Source organism: Symphalangus syndactylus, chromosome 11 (genome assembly GCF_028878055.3).
Source record: "Symphalangus syndactylus isolate Jambi chromosome 11, NHGRI_mSymSyn1-v2.1_pri, whole genome shotgun sequence".
NCBI lineage: Eukaryota > Metazoa > Chordata > Mammalia > Primates > Hylobatidae > Symphalangus > Symphalangus syndactylus.
This window is the reverse complement of record NC_072433.2, coordinates 117,382,709-117,402,461: the sequence shown is the minus strand read 5'-3', so window position 1 is coordinate 117,402,461 and position 19,753 is coordinate 117,382,709.

Genomic DNA, 19,753 nt, shown 5'->3' with positions numbered 1-19,753 from the left:
CATGAATCTGATTTGGCAAAGGATCCTTAGATATGATATCAAAAGCATAAATAACAAAAGAAAAATAGATACAATGAACTTCATCAAAATTAAAAACTTTCATGCATCCACCACACTATCAAGAAAGTGAAAAGACAATTCACCAAATGGGATAAAATATTTTCAAATCATATATTTGATAAAGATCTAGTATTCAAAATCATATATTTAATAAAGATCTAGTACCAGAATACATAACTCTTATGATTCAACAACAAAAATACCACCCAATTTAAAAATGGGCAAAAATTTGAATAGACATTTCTCCAAGGAATATATACAAATAGCCAATAAGTACAGAAAAAAATGACAAACATCCTTAGTTTCCAGGAAAATGCAAGTCAAAACCATAATGAGATGCCACTTTACATTTACTATGATGATTATAATAAATATTTATTATATTATTTATAATACAGATAAATAATAAAGACTCCAAATCAGAAACTGATTATGCAGAGGAAGAATGACCCTAATTGAAATTCTGAAATTAAGCTAGTTCACTGAAAAAAAAGAGATTAACAATTAAGACACATTCTTCCCATTTCCTGTACCTGCTGACATGTGGCACATATACACCATGGAATACTATGCAGCCATAAAAAATGATGAGTTCGTGTCCTTTGTAGGGACATGGATGAAACTGGAAAACATCATTCTCAGTAAACTATCGCAAGGACAAAAAACCAAACACCGCATGTTCTCACTCATAGGTGGGAATTGAACAATGAGAACTCATGGACACAGGAAGGGGAACATCACGCTCCGGGGACTGTTGTGGGGTGGGGGGAGGGGGGGAGGGACAGCATTAGGAGATACACCTAATGCTAAATGACGAGTTAATGGGTGCAGGAAATCAACAGGGCACATGGATACATATGTAACAAACCTGCACATTGTGCACATGTACCCTAAAACCCTAAAGTATAATAAAAAAAAAAAAAAAAAAAAAAAAAAAAAAAAACAAAAAAATCCAGCAGCATTCTTTATTTAGGAAAGCTAATAGCACCATTGCAAGGTTGCTACTAATGAATTCAGCAGTAGACTTACTTTACCTTTATAATGCTTAGTATCTCATTGGACCACATACTTTATTAAGTAGCACTTCAGACAGGATTTCTTATATCAATAAAAGGCAGCACCATCTATCTAGATATGCAAACTAGATAATATCTCTAGCCTTGATCAAAGTTTTATGTACACTTGGATGTATAATACGCATCTTAAATAACATGATCTGAAATTCTTTATTCTTCCTTCCCTGTCTGAAAAACTTTTTTCTCCTAAGCCTTCCTCCTCTAAGGATATGATACTATCATCTCAGTTGTTCAACTAAAAACTGAGAAAGAGGGCTGTCCTTCTTGAACCCTCACATCTAATCCAACAACAAATTCTTCCTTATTTACCCTCAAAATAATCCCAATTGTATTCATTTTCTCCATTTTCCACTAATGGCTCACTAGTCCAAATCACTATCATTGCTTCCCTTCTGAATTGCTGCAATAGGATCTTGATGACCTTCCTATTAAAACAAACAAACAAACAAAAAAAAACCTTTATGCTTTTACATAGGCATTGCATGAAGTTGAAACTGTTTAGCATGATCTACCAGGTCCTACATGATCTAGCCCTGCCTCTCCAACCACCATTCTTTCCATGGCACCCCTCCTCATTCCTTTCCAAACAAAGTAGCCTTCTTTATTTCCTTAAAGACATTAGACTTGTTCTTCCATTAGGACATCTGCACTGCGTTTTTTTGGTTTGGTCTGGAAGACTCCAATTCTATTTCTTCTTATGACGAGTTCCTTCTTGTTACTGAGGTTTCAGCTTAACACTTAACTACTCTTCGAGATCTCTCTAGATGCCGCTAATTTAAACATTTCTTCAGCAACTCTCTATCGAATCACAACATTTTATTTTCCTCAAAGTACATGTTTTTTTATTTTATTATTTCTTTATGTGTTTATGTGTCTTCTCCACTGATATGTAAGCTTCACAAACTCAGGGACCTTGTTCATCTTGTTCACTGGTGTACCCCTAAATCCTACAACAGTACCCAACACATAGTAGTGGTTTCATAAATATTCACTGAAAGAACAGAGCCTTGAAATCTTTTTCTACTCCAATCCTGTCCTCAACCTTTCATTAAGTCCTATTGATATCAATTTGCAAATATATTTTGAATTCATCACTTTGTCATCAATTTTTCATCAATTTTTTCATCTCCCTTGTCACTTTATCAAAATAAGTGATCATTAATCTGTTAACTGGACCACTGAGATAGACATCTATCTGAATTTCTGGTATAATCTTTTGTCCCTCTCCAATCTATTAACCACCCCGCAGACAGGGCAAGCCTTTCAAAACCATAATCCAATCTTGTCACCTTCCTAATTGATACTGTTCAGTGGCTTCCTATTGCTTTTAGACAAAGGTCAAAATTGTGAACATGAACTACAAGGCCGTGTGTTGTCTTAGTAATACAGACCTCTCCAGTCTCATCTCTCCATTTTCTCTTTCACATTCTATTCTGGCCACTTCTGCTCTCTTTTAATTACTCATCATATTATGCTTTTTGCCTACCACAGAGGCTTTGCACATGCTGTTCCATCTGCCTGGAACGCCCTTATAATCCCTCTTTACATATGTTTCAGATCTCTATCACGTTAAGTGCTTTAGGAATGCCTTGTCTGATCCACAATCCAGGACAGATTTCCACTCCTGGGTTATCAACAGGAACAGTGTTGTAAAAAGAAAAAAAAAAGTAAATAGTAAATACAAAAGAAACCAGATGAGAAGCTTGTATCCACTTCAGGCTTCTTGGATCAGAATATAAAGGAGTAGGTTCCAGTCACCCTTATTTTCTAAACAACCTCTTTATTTATTTCTGACCTTAGATTATGAAACTGGCTATACAAGGTTTCCAGGTACTGCTCAAAGTACTCTAAAGATTGAGAATAAACTGCTCTCCAAACATGGGCATTCCACTTTGGATGGTTTCAATTAATCTTTAGAAAGTTTAACTTTAGTACTGGGTACAATGGCGCATGCCACTAGTCCCAACTATTTAGGAGGTTGAGGCAGGAGGATCACTTGAGGCCAGGAGTTTAAGACCAGCCTGAGCAACATAACAATACCCTTGTCACTAGCAAAAAAAAAAAAAAAAAAAAAAAAAGCCAGGCTTAGTGGCATATACCTGTAGTTCTAGCTTCTAGGGAGGCTGAGATGGGTGGATCACTTGAGCCCAGGAATTCAAGGCTGTCATGACACTGCACTCCAGCCTGGTCAATAAAATGGGGCAGGGTGAGTTTAGAGCTTGAGTGAAAATGGTTTCCCCCATCTTCTATCAATTGATGCTTATTCGATACCTCTGACACACAGAACAAATTAGAATTTAATGAAGCTCAGAATTGCTTTATTTTATTGAAGTTTTACAGTTTTTGACTCATAATAAGCTTGCTTTTCAACAAATATTTTCTCCCCACTAATACTGATGCTAAATAATACTGATGCTTAATGCACATGGACAGTTCTTTTTTGGGTTTTTGTTTTACTTAAGTGTGCTGTTCTTCAATTTTCACTATTATAATTAATTTTAATCCATTCAGCCTGTTTTTCTCGAAAGAAACAGTTCTTGGATTCCTGATTTGCTATCCTTCAGCTTTGTTTTATCTTCTATCTAATAACTTTGCCTTCCTGAAGTCATTAATGAAAATGCTCAGTGAGAAGAGTCTAAATTGTAGACCTTTATTATGCCACTGAAGTTATTTCTTTATCTTAAATTCTTTCAATATTATGACCCAGTTGCAAATTCACCTATATATAATAAAATCTGTTCCGATCTGTCCCAACTTATCAATTTAGACAATATTTAACACGTTTCCAAAATCTTTTATGAATACGTGTTATATTTTAACCCAACTAAAGTTTCTTAAAAGATAATGACAATCATGAAAATAGTTTATGTTTTTAAGCTCTTAACCATGTATCAGGCAGCATTCCAGTTGTTCTAAGTCTATGAATTAAGTCTATTAACTCTCAGACTTAATAGATTAAAGTAAACATTAGTGCCACTGTTGGTTACCCTTGCACTTATTATTTCTATTTTTTTCCTTAGAACTTCCATAGCCTACTAATCTTATAACCTTGTTATAAAAAATATAGTTACTGTGACATAACTTGTTTAATGAGGACATGCTGGCTTTAATAATCACTAGTTTCTTTCACAGTTGCTCACATATCAACCTTTTAATAATGTATCCTAAATTTTAGCCTGGAATAAAGGTCATGTTTTCTTGCTCGAACGACTTTTCTTGTTCGAATGACTTTTTCCTGCCTTTTTCGTTTCTGCATACTCCCTTAGAGTTGCTTAGCATTATCAATGGGTGAAACGGACAATCCCTGGAATTCTGGCATCATGTTACTAATCAAAGTTTATCTATGTATTTGAAAGGCTGGAATAATTTATACTTCAATATAATATATAGACCATCAACCAAAGTATTGACTAATTTGTCCAAATAATTCATTTTTATATTCTGAGGATGATAAAATTTCTCTATATACAGACATATGTGATTACCATAGTTTTTAACCATTACATTAAACTTATCTTGATCATAAAGCAAGGCAGCATTTAGACATACATTTGGTCTCTGTAAAAGGTTATATGTGATGACTAACATTAGGAAGGAACCTTCATTTATCTGGTTTTGTTTTCTTGTGCAGAGTGACAATGGTCCTTTAATGTTCAGGCCTCTTTCTTCATCCCTTTCCTATTCCTCTCCATATAGAAAGTGTAGTATTTGTTGTTGGTTGGCAAGGGTCTGACACCATTGATCCATGTTTTTAAATTAACAAGCCTCATCTATTAAACATCTATAAGCACTGGGGATTAATCTTCTTTTATTTCTTCTCAACCCATTTAAGGTCATCATCCCAGATCAGTATATTTGCTTAGCAGACCCAAAGTTTCCCTGGGGTGAGTTTTAGCAGGTCCTTTGTTATGAAAACTAAAGCCAAATTCTCCAATTAGCTTTATCATTATTAAAACCAACATTTGGTCCTCATCAGTGTCTTTTCCATGTTTTATTTCTTAATTGGTTTTAAATTCCAGACAGGAGAGCGATGCAGAAGACGGGTGATTTCTGCATTTCCATCTGAGGTACCCGGTTCATCTCACTAGGGAATGCCAAACAGTGGGTGCAGGACAGTGGGTGCAGTGCACCCTGCGCCAGCCAAAGCAGGGCGAGGCATTGCCTCACTCGGGATGTGCAAGGGGTCAGGGAGTTCCCTTTCCTAGTCAAAGAAAGGGGTAACAGACCGCACCTGGAAAATCGGGTAAGTCCCACCCTCATACTGCGCTTTTCCAACAGGCTTGGAAAACAGCACACCAGGAGATTGTGTCCCGCACCTGGCTCGGAGGGTCCTATGCCCATGGAGTCTCGCTGATTGCTAGCACAGCAGTCTGAGATCAAACTGCAAGGCGACAGCGAGGATGGGAGAGGGGCGCCCGCCATTGCCCAGGCTTGCTTAGCTAAACAAAGCAGCCAAGAAGCTCAAACTGGGTGGAGCCCAACACAGCTCAAGGAGGCCTGCCTGCCTCTGTAGGCTCCACCTCTGGGGGCAGGGCACAGACAAACAAAAAGTTAGCAGGAACCTCTACAGACTTAAATGGCCCTGTCTGACAGCTTTGAAGAGAGTAGTGGTTCTCCCAGCACGAAGCTGGAGATCTGAGAACTGGCAGACTGCCTCCTAAAGTGGGTCCCTGACCCCCAAGCAGCCTAACTGGGAGGCACCTCCCAGTAGGGACAGACTGACACCTCACTCAGCCAGGTACTCCTCTGAGACAAAACTTCCAGAGGAACGATCAGACAGCTGAATTTGTGGTCTCACAAAAATGCGCTGTTCTGCAGCCACGGCTGCTGACACCCAGCCAAACAGGGTCTGGAGTGGACCTCTAGCAAACTCCAGCAGACCTGCAGCTGAGGGTCCTGTCTGGTAGAAGGAAAACTAACAAACAGAAAGGACACCCACACCAAAAACCCATCTATACATCACCATCATCAAAGACAAAATGTAGAAAAACCTACAAAGATGGGGAGAAAACAGAGCAGAAAAACTGGAAACTCTAAAAAGCAGAGCACCTCTCCTCCTCCAAAGGAACGCAGTTTCTCACCAGCAACAAAACAAAGCTGGACGGAGAATGACTTTGACGAGTTGAGGGAAGAATGCTTCAGAACATCAAACTACTCCGAGCTACGGGAGGAAATTCAAACAAATTCGCAAGAAGTTAAAAACTTTGAAAAAAAAATAGGTGAATGTATAAGAAAGATAACTAATGCAGAGAAGGGCTTAAAGGAGCTGATGGAGCTGAAAGCCAAGTATCGAGAACTACCTGAAGATTGCAGAAGCCTCAGTAGCCGATGCGATGAACTGGAAGAAAGGGTATCAGTGATAGAAGATGAAATGAATGAAATGAAGCGAGAAGGGAAGTTTAGAGAAAAAAGAATAAAAAGAAACGAACAAAGCCTCCAAGAAATATGGGACTATGTGAAAAGACCAAATCTACGTCTGATTGGTGTACCTGAAAGTGATGGAGAGAATGGAACCAAGTTGGAAAACACTCTGCAGGATATTATCCAGGAGAACTTCCCCAATCTATCAAGGCAGGACAACATTCAGATTCGGGAAATACAGAGAACACCACAATGATAATCCTTGAGAAGAGCAACTCCAAGACACATAATTGACAGATTCACCAAAGTTGAAATGAAGGAAAAAATGTTAAGGGCAGCCAGAGAGAAAGGTCAGGTTACCCACAAAGGGAAGCCCATCAGACTAACAGCTGATCTCTTGGCAGAAACTCTACAAGCCAGAAGAGAGTGGGGGCCGATATTCAACATTCTTAAAGAAAAGAATTTTCAACCCAGAATTTCACATACAGCCCAACTAAGCTTCAAAAGTGAAGGAGAAATAAAATACTTTACAGACAAGCAAATGCTGAGGGATTTTGTCACCACCAGGCCTGCCCTAAAAGAGGTCCTGAAGGAAACACTAAACATGGAAAGGAATAACCGGTACCAGCCACTGCAAAAACATGCCAAATTGTAAAGACCAATGAGGCTAGGAAGAAACTGCATCAACTAACAAGCAAAATAACCAACTAACATCATAATGACAGGATCAAATTCACACATAACAATATTAACTTTAAATGTAAATGGGCTAAATGCTCCATTTAAAAGAAAGACACAGACTGGCAAACTGGATAAGGAGTCAAGACCCATCAGTGTGCTGTATTCAGGAAACCCATCTCTTGTGCAGACACACATAGACTCAAAATAAAGGGATGGAGGAAGATCTATCAAGCAAATGGAAAACAAAAAAAGGCAAGGGTTGCAATCCTAGTCTCTGATAAAATAGACTTTCAACCAACAGAGATCAAAAAAGACAAAGAAGGCCATTACATAATGGTAAAGGGATCAATTCAACAAGAAGAGCTAACTATCCTAAATATATATGCACCCAACACAGGAGCACCCAGATTCATAAAGCAAGTCCTCAGTGACCTACAAAGGGACTTAAACTCCCACGCAATAATAATAAGAGATTTTAACACCCCACTGTCAACATTAGACAGATCAACGAGACAGAAAGTTAACAAGGATATCCAGGAATTGAACTCAGCTCTGCACGAAGTGGACCTAATAGAAATCTACAGAACTCTCCACCCCAAATCAACAGAATATACATTTTTTTCAGCACCACACCACAGCTATTCCAAAATTGACCACATAGTTGGAAGGAAAGCTCTCCTCAGCAAATGTAAAAGAACAGAAATTATAACAAACTGTCTCTCAGACCACAGTGCAATCAAACTAGAACTCAGGATTAAGAAACTCACTCAAAAATGCTCAACTACATGGAAACTGAACAACCTGCTCCTGAATGACTATTGGGTACATAATGAAACAAAGGCAGAAATAAAGATGTTCTTTGAAACCAACGAGAACAAAGACACAACATACCAGAATCTCTGGGACACATTCAAAGCAGTGTGTAGAGGGAAATTTATAGCACTAAATACCCAGAAAAGAAAGCAAGAAACATCCAAAATTGACACCCTAACATCACAATTAAAAGAACTAGAAAAGCAAGAGCAAACACATTCAAAAGCTAGCAGAAGGCTAGAAATAACTAAAATCAGAGCAGAACTGAAGGAAATAGAGACACAAAAAAACACTTCAAAAAATTAATGAATCCAGGAGCTGGTTTTTTGAAAAGATCAATGAAATTGATAGACTGCTAGCAAGACTAATAAAGAAGAAAAGAGAGAAGAATCAAATAGATGCAATAAAAAATGAAAAAGTGGATATCACCACCGATCCCACAGAAATACAATCTACCATCAGAGAATACTACAAACACCTCTACGCAAATAAACTAGAAAATCTAGAAGAAATGGATAAATTCCTCGACAAATACACCCTCCCAAGACTAAACCAGGAAGAAGTTGAATCTCTGAATAGACCAATAACAGGCTCTGAAATTGTGGCAATAATCAATAGCTTACCAACCAAAAAGAGTCCAGGACCTGATGCATTCACAGCTGAATTCTACCAGAGGTACAAGGAGGAACTGGTACCATTCCTTCTGAAACTATTCCAATCGATAGAAAAAGAGGGAATCCTCCCTAACACATTTTATGAGGCCAGCATCATCCTGATACCAAAGCCTGGCACAGACACAACCAACAAAGAGAATTTCAGACCAATATCCTTGATGAACATTGATGCAAAAATCCTCAATAAAATACTGGCAAACCGAATCCAGCAGCACATCAAAAAGCTTATCCACCATGATCAAGTGGGTTTCATCCCTGGGATGCAAGGCTGGTTCAACATACGAAAATCAATAAATGCAATCCAGCATATAAACAGAACCAAAGAAAAAAACCACATGATTATCTCAATAGATGCAGAAAAGGCCTTTGACAGAATTCAACAGCCCTTCATGCTAAAAACTCTCAATAAATTAGGTATTGATGGGACGTATTTCAACATAATAAGAGCTATCTATGACAAACCCACAGCCAATATCATACTGAATGGACAAAAACTGGAAGCACTCCCTTTGAAAACTGGCACAAGACAGGGACGCCCTCTCTCACAACTCCTATTCAACATAGTACTGGAAGTTCTGGCCAGGGCAATCAGGCAGGAGAAGGAAATAAAGGGTATTCAATTAGGAAAAGAGGAAGTCAAATTGTCCCTGTTTGCAGATGACATGATTGTATATCTAGAAAACCCCATTGTCTCAGCCCAAAATCTCCTTAAGCTGATGAGCAACTTCAGCAAAGTCTGAGGAAACAAAATCAATGTACAAAAATCACAAGCATTCTTGTACACTAATCACAGACACACAGAGAGCCAAATCATGAGTGAACTCCCATTAACAATTGCTTCAAAGAGAATAAAATATCTAGGAATCCAACTTACAAGGGATGTGAAGGACCTCTTCAAGGAGAACTACAAACCACTGCTCAATGAAATAAAAGAAGATACAAACAAATGGAAGAACATTCCATGCTCATGGGTTGGAAGAATCAATATCGTGAAAATGGCCATACTGCCCAAAGTAATTTATAGATTCAATGCCATCCCCATCAAGCTACCAATGACTTTCTTCACAGAATTGGAAAAAACTACTTTAAAGTTCATATGGAACCAAAAAAGAGCCCGCATCGCCAAGTCAATACTAAGCCAAAAGAACAAAGCTGGAGGCATCACGCTACCTGACTTCGAACTATACTACAAGGCTACAGTAACCAAAACAGCATGGTACTGGTACCACAACAGAGACATAGATCAATGGAACAGAACAGAGCCCTCAGAAATAATGCCGCATATCTGCAACTATCTGATCTTTGACAAACCTGACAAAAACAAGCAATGGGGAAAGGATTCCATATTTAATAAATGGTGCTGGGAAAACTGGCTAGCCATATGTAGAAAGCTGAAACTGGATCCCTTCCTTACACCTTATACAAAAATTAATTCAAGATGGATTAAAGACTTACATGTTAGACCTAAAACCATAAAAACCCTAGAAGAAAACCTAGGCAATACCATTCAGGACATAGGCATGGGCAAGGACTTCATGTCTAAAACACCAAAAGCAATGGCAACAAAAGCCAAAATCGACAAATGGGATCTAATTAAACTAAAGAACTTCCGCACAGCAAAAGAAACAACCATCAGAGTGAACAGGCAACCTAAGAAATGGGAGAAAATTTTTGCAACCTACTCATCTGACAAAGGGCTAATATCCAGAATCTACAATGAACTCAAATTTACAAGAAAAAACCTAACAACCCCATCAAAAAGTGGGCAAAGGACATGAACAGACACTTCTCAAAAGAAGACATTTATGCAGCCAAAAAACACATGAAAAAATGCTCATCAGCACTGGCTATCAGAGAAATGCAACTCAAAACCACAATGAGATACCATCTCACACCAGTTAGAATGGCCATCATTAAAAAGCCAGGAAACAACAGGTGCTGGAGAGGATGTGGAGAAATAGGAACACTTTGACACTGTTGGTGGGACTGTAAACTAGTTCAACCATTGTGGAAGTCAGTGTGGCGATTCCTCAGGGATCTAGAACTAGAAATACCATTTGACCCAGCCATCCCATTACTGGGTATATACCCAAAGGACTATAAATTATGCTGCTATAAAGACACATGCACGCGTATGTTTATTGTGGCGCTATTCACAATAGCAAAGACTTGGAACCAACCCAAATGTCCAACAACGATAGACTGGATTAAGAAAATGTGGCACATACACACCATGGAATACTATGCAGTCATAAAAAATGATGAGTTCATGTCCTTTGTAGGGACATGGATGAAACTGGAAACCATCATTCTCAGCAAACTATCGCAAGGACAAAAAACCAAACACCGCATGTTCTCACTCATAGGTGGGAATTGAACAATGAGAACTCATGGACACATGAAGGGGAACATCGCACTCTGGGGACTGTTGTGGGGTGGGGGGACGGGGGAGGGACAGCATTAGGAGATATATCTAATGCTAAATGACGAGTTAATGGGTGCAGCACACCAACATGGCACATGGATACATATGCAACAAACCTTCACATTGTGCACATGTACCCTAAAACTTAAAGTATAATAATAATTTTAAATAAAGAATATTAAAAAAATAAATAAATAAATTTAGGACAGGAAAAAAAAAGGTATGATTTATTGGTTTTCCAACCCAGTACCTTTACCTCCTGCCTCGCCCTTTGTTCTCTTGGTTAGATTCCCAGGCACCTGCCATCCTACAGCCAGGCACCCTGGGAACCCACTTCACTACATTATTCTGTGAGAAATTGCCACTGAATTTTCAAAATGGTTGTTCTTTTTATGAAGGATCTACACATACACTGGCATGTAATTCTTACACTGACCATCCTCACAAATGAACATACCAAGAAGAGTTTGCTTAATTTATCATTTCCAAATCAAAACAGAAATGGATCGAGTGCTACACACTAACATGCAGTCTTGTCTACTCCTGATGTTTCTGTGAATGACATAGCAACATGTAATGAATGACGTAGCAGCACATAATCCAAAAGAAATTGAATGTACTATGTCTCTTGTCTTTTATCTGTCTTTTACACACACACACAAACACACACACACACAAACACACACACTGAACTACTTCACTATTATAATGTCCTAATCATATATATAATGGGCAATAATTACTTTTCGGAGCTGAAAAATCCCCAACAACTATGAACGCAATAGTCACTGCATTAGGCAATAGTCACTGATGTGAAGGAGATATAAGGATGAACTTTCTGGGAACCTGATAATAATCTGTTTCTTGATTTGATCTACGTGGTAGTTACACTGGTGTTGATCACTTAGTGAAATTTTGCCAACCTGTATAATTTATGACTTGTTCACTTTTCGGTATGAATGCCATACAACAAAAAAGTTTACTTTAAAAAGCCAAATGGGGACCAATCAAATTAAACAACAAGAGCTCAAAGAGCATATGAAATTAAAATTTGAGATTTAATGGCATCTTGGATTATCTTGACTTATGAAAAAATTGGAACTTCTATTTGTACTGGATATGTTTATATCCTCCACTTGAATGAAATAACATTGAGAAGCCCTACATACTTGCAGCATTTACATCTGACAAAATATTAAACATAATCATAAATGGTGGCAAATTATTTGATGTCTTCTAAAAATATTTGTCAACATGGTAGTCTACATGGAGACAAAAATACTATACTGAGGACAATACTTCTGTTAAAATATTTATGTATTTCTTTATGAAAAGAATTACAACTGACTGTGTTTTCCAGTTTGTAGAATTTGCTCTGAGATTATCAGAAATTGATTTGCCATGACATACAACTTTAAAAATACTGAAGGAATGTTATAAGAAAAAGTAGGACCATACTAAAAATATATATTTTTTCTAAAGAACTCCAGTGACATGATATTAGAGATATGGCCAAAAAAGATTAAAATTCCAAATATGTATGAAAAATAATTATTTAATTAATACCATTTTTCATAATCGATAGTCATATAAAGTTTTTGCTTTAATGTACATAACTATATTATCTTTATTTTTCAAAAGAATTTCATTTTTATTTTAAATTTTCAATATAAGTCGTAGGTCCACCAGTAAATTAAAACCGATTTGGAAATGCTTGAAAGATGTTAGACTAAGTGTGATGGTTAATTTTATGTGTCAACACGGCTGTGCCACAGTGCCCAGATATGTGTTCGTACATTATGATTGTTTCTGTGCAGGTGTTTTCAATGAGATCTACCTTTAAATTGGTGAACTTTGAGTAGAGTATCCCCTACAATGTGGGCAAGCCCCATTCAATCAGTTGCAGGCCCATGTAGACTAAAAGCCTGACCTCCTACAAGCAAGAGGAAATTCTGACAACTGAGTACCTACCTTTAGATTTCATCTGCAACATCAGCTCTTCCTGGCTCACCAGCAGACTGCCTTTGGACACAAATTGCAACTCTTTCCTAAGTCTTCAGCCTTCCAGGCTTCCTCATCAGAATTTGGACACACCAAGTCTGGAAAATCTAATAAGCCAATTCTTTAAAATAAATCTCTTTCATTTACATATATATACACACATCCTATTGGTTCTATTTTTCTGGACAATCCTAACTGATTACTAAGGATCAGTCATTTTTTGTAATTTCTTCAGCTCCTCCAATATTTGAGCAAGTAGGCAAGACAAGAATATTTTGGGGAGTGGCAGGTTATCATGCTGTCAGTATTGCAATCTACAGCAGCATGCAAGAGACCACGGTAATCTGTCATGAGAACTTCCCCTGGTGCCAGGGTCCCAGACCTGGGCTCTGGAGGCATGGCTGTTGACAGAAGGGAAATAGGAAACAACCACCCATTATAAAATCTCTATTGTTAGAATCTTATATACTTTACTCTTATATATCTTACCTTTTATTAGTCTACAATTTTAATTCCACGTTGCTCAGATTGGTAGCTTCACTGAAAGAATATAGAAATGAAAACCTTATTCTGTTTAATAATACAGACATTTCTCAAAGTAAATTTCCAAAGTGTCATTCCTTTCCCAGTCTGCCTTTCCAATCCCATGAGATTAAGCTGATGCTCCATACTTGGGTGGTGACTCATTTCTTCAAGATAAACTGGAAGTTGCATAGTATTGTGCTGTTTTTACATTTTTAAAACATAATGACAACAAAACGGAAAATGTGTTAGAAAATAAGGACTTGTTCAGTTACAAATGATACAAACCCAATTTGAATTAGTTTATGCAAAATAAAACTATAAAAAGGAATTTAATTGTCCTATTAACTGGAAAAGGAGAAAGGGATGCTGTGTACAAAAATAAGAGGCATCCACTACATTCCACTAAGTGGCCTCCTAGCACGCATATACAGACCCACATATGCATGCTTCTTCCCATATTATAATTCATTTTAGCACTTGTTTGTATAGTAATATTTACAGAATTACACAAGCAATGTAGAATGCATTGTCATTGATAAAAAATGAAATATTATAGGTTAAGGTAAAATGCTTTTTGACTACTACATGTAATACCTCTTTTTATCCCAGATTATCATTTAACGGGTATATTTTTAGGCATTTTAATGTGTTAAATACACCTGTACTCACACAACCAACTATTTCGAGAAGTGTACAGTGTTGCTGTGTGTGTTTGTGTTTCTGATGGATAATTTATCATGCTAAATGCTTTATTATGATAATTGCTTCCTACTCCCTTCTCTCACCACCATAATCCCTTTGGAGACTTTTCTGTGTCACTTTTTAACCTTATATAGTGTATGCTATACTATGTATGCAATTTATTTGTAGTTTATTTTCCCAATGACGGAAATATTCAAATTTTTTATAATAAACAATGTTGCCAGGAAAATCTCTGTTTATTCCTCTTGTTCTTAACCGTGGTATTAAATCTGAGTGTATAGTAATAAGAAATAAAACTGTTGGTCATTAGACATATAATGTTTAAATTTGGGGGGCTACTTATTTCTCATAACTTTACATTTGATATTAACAAACTAATTTTCACCATTTTTTTCTTTCTTTTTTCTTTTTTTTTTTGAGATGGAGTCTCACTTTGTCATCAGGCTGGAGTGCGGTGGCATGATCTTGGCTCACTGCAACCTCTAACTCCCTGGTTCAAGCGATTCTCCTGCCTCAGCCTCCGAAGTAGCTGAGATTACAGGCAAATGCCACCACGCCCGGCTACTTTTTGTATTTTTAGTAGAGACAGGGTTTCACCATGTTGGTCAGGATAGTCTCTATCTCCTGACCTCGTGATCCACCTGCCTCAGCCTCCCAAAGTGCTGGGATTACAAGCGTGAGCCACCGTGCCCAGCGGCCAATGTGTATTTTAAATAATGCTTACTTCTACTTCATATGTCCTTGGTTATATGTATTTTCTGTTGTTAAATGCTATAGTTGTTTATATTTTCTGCTCTGTTTTCCATTGGCCTATTATTTTATTATTTGGTAAACCCTTTATATATTTTAATATTAATCCAATGGCTGTTTTATCTGTACTTGTTCTCATCTGTCATTTATCTTTTAACATTGTTAATGGTGAAGTTTTTTTGATGGCAGAGACATTTTTAACGTAGTGAAATTTGTTAGTCTAGCTTTATAGCTTATAATTTTAGTTTATAGAAAGCTTCAATAACTCACAGTTCTGAAATTATCTTCATTTATTTTCTTTTACAAATTTTATGATTTTGTATATTCTATTTTAGATCTTTAATCCAATTAGAATTGTATGTCTGTGATTGAAGTGAAGAAGGTATATAACTCTAGTTTTGCCAAATACTTGTCAATGTTTCCAATACCATTTTTAAGTAGTCTATAGGTTCTTAACTAAGTCAAAAAGTTACAATAACTCAGTTGTAATTTTCCATATAAATACAGGTCATTTTGACCTGGCGTGGTGGCTCACGCCTGTAATCCCAGCGCTCTGGGAGGCCGAGGCAGGTGGATCACGAGGTCAGGAGATCAAGACCATCCTGGCTAACACAGTGAAACCCCATCTCTACTAAAAGTACAAAAAATTAGCTGGGCGTAGTGGTGTGTGCCTGTAGTCCCAGCTACTCGGGAGGCTGAGGCAGGAGAATGGTGTGAACCCTGGAGGCGGAGCTTGCAGTGAGCCAAGATTGCGCCATTGCTCTCCAGCCTGGGCAACAGAGCCAGACTCCATCTCAAAAAAAAAAAAAAAATACAGGTCATTTTCTGTCCAATAGAATTTGCTTAATTCCACACCAAATAACCAGTATTTTAATTAGTCATGCACTGACTGCATACCATTGTTTTGGTCAACAATGAATTGTCTGTTTGAGAGTGGTCCCATAAGATTATAATGGAACTGAAAAAAATTCCTCTCACCCAGTGATATCATGGCCATCCTAACACTATAGTGAAATGCGTTACTCATGTGTTTGTGATGATGCTGGTGTAAGCTAACCTACTGCTTTCAGAATGAATCCCTGTAATTAAGTGATACATAACTGTATTTTCTTATGTGCAAATTTTCTCACATCTTTTGCTCTAAATCATCTTAGTTTGTTTATACTTCCAACTGAGACAGCACAAAAAGGACCAGGTTTACCCTGCTAGCAGAAACAATGAAAATCAGGGTAAAATATATGAAACTATAGTTTTCAAGACATTGGATATCAGGAAAAAAGGACAATGATCACTGAAAAATAGGAAATAAAAAAGCTTAGCTCTGCAGTTGCCACAGCTTACTACCTTTAGTATTCTAGCCAGTGGAGCAGGAAGGAAAGACCCAGACACAGCCTGGTAGACTTCCTGATTTGAGATAATAAGGCTGGAAATCCAAGGAACCTAAGACACCTCTAATTACTCTAGGATACATACTGCTGTGGTACTTACCTAATAAATCTCAGAAATAGGAACTCTTCCTAAATAACTTAACTGCATCTCAGAACAAAGGTCATTAATATTTATCTCAATGAAAAAATCCCCAGCACCTAAGAAGGTAAAATCAACAATGGCTGGCATTCTATAGAAAAACCATATAAAAAGCAGGAAAATCCAACCTCAAATTTGGAGGAAATGCAACCAATCAGCAGCAAACCAGAATTAACACATACATTATTATTAATAGGCATTAAAACACTTATTATAGCTGTATTTCACATGATTGAAAAGCTAGAGGAAAGATGCAGCATATTAAGTAGAAACATAGAAGATTAAAAAATACTCCAAATCAAAATTCCAAAACTGAAAATTAGTACAGAAATAAAAAATATTCTGGAAGGATTTGATGGCTGATTGGATATTGCAGGAGAAATAATCAATAAACTTGAACACACAGAAATAGAAATTATAGGGGGGTGGAGCCAAGATGGCCGAATAGGAACAGCTCCAGTCTACAGCTCCCAGCGTGAGCAACACAGAAGACAGGTGATTTCTGCATTTCCCTTTGAGGTACCGGGTTCATGTCACCAGGGAGTGTCAAACATTGGGTGCAGGACAGTCGGTGCAGTGCACTGTGCATGAGCTGAAGCAGGGCAAGGCATTGCCTCACTCAGGAAGTGCAAGGGGTCAGGGAGTTCCCTTTCCTAGTCAAAGAAAGGGGTAACAGACGGTACCTGGAAAATCGGTTGAGTCCCACCCTAATACTACACTTTTCCAACGGGCTTGGAAAACGGCACACCAGGAGATTGTGTCCCGCACCTGGCTCGGAGGGTCCTATGCCCACAAAGTCTCGATGATTGCTAGCACAGCAGTCTGAGATCAAACTGCAAGGCGGCAGCCAGGCTGGGGGAGGGGCACCCACCATTGCCCAGGCTTGCTTAGGTAAACAAAGCAGCCAGGAAGCTCGAACTGGGGGGAGCCCAACACACCTCAAGGAGGCCTGCCTGCCTCTGTAGGCTCCACCTCTGGGGGCAGGGCACAGACAAACAAAAAGTCAGCAGGAACCTCTGCAGACTTAAATGTCCCTATCTGACAGCTTTGAAGAGAGTAGTGGTTCTCCCAGCATGCAGCTGGGGATCTGAGAATGGACAGATGGCCTCCTAAAGTGGGTCCCTGACCCCCAAGCAGCCTAACTGGGAGGCACCCCCCAGTAGGGACAGACTGACACCTCACTCAGCCAGGTACTCCTCTGAGACAAAACTTCCAGAGGAACTATCAGACAGCTGAATTTGTGGTCTCACGAAAATCCGCTGTTCTGCAGCCACCGCTACTGGCACCCAGCCAAACAGGGTCTGGAGTGGACCTCTAGCAAACTCCAACAGACCTGCAGCTGAGGGTCCTGTCTGGTAGAAGGAAAACTAACAAACAGAAAGGACATCCACACCAAAAACCCATCTGTACATCACCATCATCAAAGATCAAAAGTAGATAAAACCACAAAGATGGGGAAAAAACAGAGGAGAAAAACTGGAAACTCTAAAAAGCAGAGCACCTCTCCTCCTCCAAAGGAATGCAGCTCCTCACCAGCAACGGAATAATGCTGGACGGAGAATGACTTTGATGAGGTGAGAGAAGAAGGCTTCAGACGATCAAACCACTCCCAGCTACGGGAGCAAATTCAAAACAATAGCAAAGAAGTTAAACACTTTGAAAAAAAATTAGATGAATGGATAACTAGAATAACCAATGAAGAGAAGGGCTTAACGGAGCTGATGGAGCTGAAAGCCAAGTTTCGAGAACTAGGCAAAGATTGCAGAAGCCTGAGTAGCCGATGCGATCAACTAGAAGAAAGGGTATCAGTGATGGAAGATGAAATGAATCACATGAAGCGAGAAGGGAAGTTTAGAGAAAAAAGAATAAAAAGAAACAAACAAAGCCTCCAAGAAATTTGGGACTATGTGAAAAGACCAAACCTACGTCTGATTGGTGTACTTGAAAATGACCAGGAGAATGGAACCAAGTTGGAAAACACTCTGCAAGATATTATCCAGGAGAACTTCACCAATCTAGCAAGGCAGGCCAACATTCAGATTCAGGAAATACACAGAACGCCACAAAGATACTCCTCGAGAAGAGCAACTACAAGACACATAATTGTCAGATTCACCAAAGTTGAAATGAAGGAAAAAATGTTAAGGGCAGCCAGAGAGAAAGGTCGGGTTACCCACAAAGGGAAGCCCATCAGACTAACAGCTGATCTCTCGGCAGAAACTCTACAAGCCAGAAGAGAGTTGGGGGCCAATATTCAACATTCTTAAAGAAAAGAATTTTCAACCCAGAATTTCATATCCAGCCAAACTAAGCTTCATAAGTGAAGGAGAAATAAAATACTTTACAGACAAGCAAATGCTGAGTGATTTTGTCACCACCAGGCCTGCCCTAAAAGAGCTCCTGAAGGAAGCACTAAACATGGAAAGGAACAACTGGTACCAGCCACTGCAAAAACATGCCAAATTGTAAAGACCATCAAGACTAGGAAGAAACTGCATCAACTCACGAGCAAAATAACCAACTAACATCATAATGACAGGATCACATTCACACATAACAATATTAACGTTAAATGTAAATGGGCTAAATGCTCCAATTAAAAGACACAGACTGGCAAACTGGATAAGGAGTCAAGACCCATCAGTGTGCTGTATTCAGGAAACCCATCTAATGTGCAGAGACACACATAGACTCAAAATAAAGGGATGGAGGAAGATCTACCAAGCAAGTGGAAAACAAAAAAGGCAGGGGTTGCAATCCTAGTCTCTGATAAAATAGACTTTAAACAAACAAAGATCAAAAGAGACAAAGAAGGCCATTACATAATGGTAAAGGGATCAATTCAACAAGAAGAGCTAGCTATCCTATATATATATGCACCCAACACAGGAGCACCCAGATTCATAAAGCAAGTACTGAGTGACCTACAAAGGGACTTAAACTCCCACACAATAATAATGGGAGATTTTAACACCCCACTGTCAACATTAGACAGATCAACGAGACAGAAAGTTAACAAGGATATCCAGGAATTGAACTCAGCTCTGCACAAAGTGGACCTAATAGACATCTACAGAACTCTTCACCCCAAATCAACAGAATATACATTTTTTTCAGCACCACACCACACCTATTCCAAAATTGACCACATAGTTGAA